The sequence below is a fragment of the Equus asinus genome, chromosome 2, assembly GCF_041296235.1.
Source record: "Equus asinus isolate D_3611 breed Donkey chromosome 2, EquAss-T2T_v2, whole genome shotgun sequence".
Taxonomy (NCBI): domain Eukaryota; kingdom Metazoa; phylum Chordata; class Mammalia; order Perissodactyla; family Equidae; genus Equus; species Equus asinus.
This window is the reverse complement of record NC_091791.1, coordinates 75,481,637-75,485,028: the sequence shown is the minus strand read 5'-3', so window position 1 is coordinate 75,485,028 and position 3,392 is coordinate 75,481,637. Positions and strand designations below refer to the sequence as shown.

Genomic DNA, 3,392 nt, shown 5'->3' with positions numbered 1-3,392 from the left:
AGCCTACAGCACCCGGTATTCCCAGGCGGTCTCCCATCCAAGTACTAACCAGGCCCGACCCTGCTTAGCTTCCGAGATCAGACGAGATCGGGCGCGTTCAGGGTGGTATGGCCGTAGACGCTGGTGGCTGCCGCCGGCGCCCCTAAGAAGCCTCGCGCGCGCGCGCGCGCGCGCTGTCGCCTGGTCCCTGTGACGCGCCGTCGCCTGGCCCCTGTGACGCGCGCGCCCGAGCCCCTGTGACGCGCACCGGACGCCCGCGTCCCCTGCGCCCCGCGCTCCGCCGCCTGCCGCCTGCCTGCCACTGCCTCCCGCCACCGCCGCCGCCGCCGCCGCCGCGGCCAGCCAAACCCTGCCCTGCCCTGCCCTGCCCTGCCCTGCCCTGCCGCCCGCCCAGGGCGCGGGAGGCCTCGGGCACCCCGGGGACTGTGGGCGGGCGGGGCGCAAGTCTAGGCGCTCTCCCAAGCCGGCCCCGGACGCTCCAGGCCTCCTGTCCGCCCGCATCCCGGCGACGGGTCGCAGGACATCCGGCTGCTCTGCTCGGGGCCAGGTGGCCCGGGGCGTCGGGCGCGTCGGCGCGTCGGCGCGTCGGCGCGTCGGGGCCCCGGGCCCGCGAGGCCCCTCCGGCCCGAGGCGCCTCCCAACGAACCCGGGCCCAACAACCCCCGGCGGCCGCCGCTCCGGCCCGGCCCCAACTTGCCCAAATCCAGCTGGAGCCACCGGCGCGACCAGAGGGCATCACCGGAAACCCCTCCGGGGCGGGCGGCGGGGCGCGGGGAGACCAGGGCGGGCCACCCTTCCCCGCCCCGCCCCGCGCCCCGCCCACGGGACCCGGACCGCGCCCTCAACCCCAGGCCCCGCGGCCACCCTGGACAGCTCCTGACTGACCGACCTGAGAGACACAGAGACAGAGACAGAGACAGAGAGATTGAGAGGATCCGAGACACGGACCCAGACAGACACCCACCGGGACAGACACACAGACGCTCACGCTGACGCAGAGAGGCCCTGCCCAAGAGGCAGCTTCCCCACAGGAGGGCGGTGGTGCTTGAGCTGGGCCCGGGCAAGGAGGCGGGGGCCCTGGGGCTGGCGATCACCCCTGGGGCCCTGGGACGTGCAGACAGGGTCTCAGGAGTGCAGCGCTCCTGGGATCCCTGTCCCGCGACCCGGACGCCCAGGAGCCACGGACTGGCAGCCGGGCTCGGGCTCGCTCTCGCTCTCGCTCTCGCTCTCGCTCTCGCTCTCGCTCTGTGTGTGTGCGTTTTTGTGTGCGCCTGCGTGTCTGTGTCTGTTTGTGTGTTTCTTTCCTTCTCTCTTCGCCTCTTCGTTCTGGCTCTTTTCCTCTTTCTGCGGGGCGCCCCCGGACTTCCTGAGTTGACAGAACGACCAGCCAGAAAAGTCAGGACACGGAGAACTTCGCCCGAGAAACCAACGCAATCTACCAGACGTACAGAACCCCCTCCCCGACGACCACAGCGTCCACAGTCTGCTCGAGTGCAGGTAGGGACATTACCCAGGGTCTCCCACAGGTTAGGTCACCCGTTGAGTCTCCTTAGTTTTACCAAGATGGCTAGCGCGCCGAGGATGGACGGATGAGCGCAACGGTGTGATTACGGGGAGGGAAACGCACGTCCGAACACCCGTTGGTGCCTCCCGACGTCACCGGTATCCCCGTCCCGAGACCTCTGGGCTTCAGGGTTCTGGGCCGCAGCCCTCTCCCGTCGTCCACCCGGGATCCAGTGCGCACGATGTCTGCACTGCCCAGCTCAAGAGTTTGGGCCCTGTGGGCGTTCTTGGATCCCGTTGGAAAGGGGACCTCGGGACGCGAGGGAGAGGAAAGGGGCGGGGGTGGGGGGGTGGGGGGGGCGGGCTGGGGGAAAGAGAGCGACGACGCCATCAACGCATGTCTGACCAGGACCTGGGCTGTGCCAGGCTCTCCATTTCCGACGGCACCGCGTCCCGTCGTCGGGGACGCCGCCTCTCGTCGGGACGTGTTGGCCTGCCGTCGGTCCTCCCGTCCCAGGCACGAGGCGGCGAACTCCCCCAAAGGCAGAGATTTTGGCACCTGCGTCCTCGGCTGCTGGGTCCGGCCCCAAGCAGGCACGCGGCCCGCAGGTGCCGGGCGAATGTCGGCGGAAAGCACTATGCTCACAGGGAAGGACGGCAGACGATGAGCGCGCACCAACCAGTGCCGCGCTCCGTGCTGAGCGGTGTGCTCCGTGCTCCCGCTTCCGTGCTCGCAACAACGCCACCGACGAGGCACTAACGGGACCCCCTTTCCAACCAGATGAGGCAACTGCCGCTCAGGGAGGGCGAGTCCCTCGCAGGAACGGCGGCCCTTGCTGCCGAGCCTTCGTTTGAGACCAAGCCTCCGGGCCCGCACTCTGGGAAACTTACGGAGACACAGCCCCAGTTCTCCCAGCAGAACACGCTCACCGGAGGTCAGATTGGGGGAGCCGTCGGAACCAGAACCACCCAGGGCGCTACCCTGCAGGGAGCGACGCGCGGCCCGCCCCGCCCCGCCGCCGCCCCGCCACCCCGCCATCCCGGGCAAGCAGGAAGCAGGCCACAGGTGCCCTGGGTCTGCTCTGGCAGGGAAAGTGGGGCCCACGGGAAAAGGGAAACACGAGGATATTCGCTCCCAGGATGATTGCTGAACGGTGAGAGGATGGAGGTTGAGGTCCTCTCTTCCTGCTGTGCCCGCATGTCCCAGCTTCTCCACAGCGAGCAACTATTGCTTTCTGTCCGCGGTGGGGAAGAGACGGCTTACCTTGATGAATTCCCCCCTTGAAAATGTAAAAGTCCGTGCGATCTGAGGCAAGTCTCCCCTCTCCTCCTCCCTGTCATCCCGGCTCTCCTCCCCTGGAGCAAACTCCCCTCCCGCTTTCCCGGATCCCCTTTCCGCGATAGTCTGCGCGGACACAGGCAGGGGAAGAGCAGACTTTCAAAGCTGCCCGAGCCGCACGAAATGAAAGCTGAAGCCAAGGAGCCAGGAAGGGCTGGCCGCTGAGGACGGAAATGTCCTCTCGGGGGACTCGTCCACTCCCTCTGGCAGACAGAGGCCAGGAGGGGGGCAGGACAGAGTGAGGCACCTGAGTGAGGGGACACCAAAACCCTGGGCGAGCGCAGCCAGATTCCTAATCCTTCCATCCAGTCTGTTCAGAATCAAAACGGATGCGAGGGATCCAGGAGGAGCCAGACACCGACCTTTCAAACGAAGGCAGGACCCCCCGCCCCCACCCCCCAAAAGACAAAAGCGAAGACGGAGACGGAGTTGGATCCCAGCCGGGGAGCGGGGGGAGGCGCTTGAAACTTAGACACTTGGGGAAGGGGACGTCTTTAAGGCAAGACAACACAAAAGGACCCGTACCAACTCCGGTGCGGAAACGAGGGTT

The 3,392-nt window shown here is 67.5% G+C and overlaps 1 non-coding gene across 1 annotated transcript; it reads right to left on the bottom strand.

The window, feature by feature from the left end:
* LOC139044694 (5S ribosomal RNA) lies at positions 1 to 119 on the bottom strand. The gene has a single exon (XR_011501766.1). It is a non-coding gene; the product is annotated as a 5S ribosomal RNA (ribosomal RNA).
* Between the last annotated feature and the right edge of the window lie 3,273 nt (positions 120 to 3,392).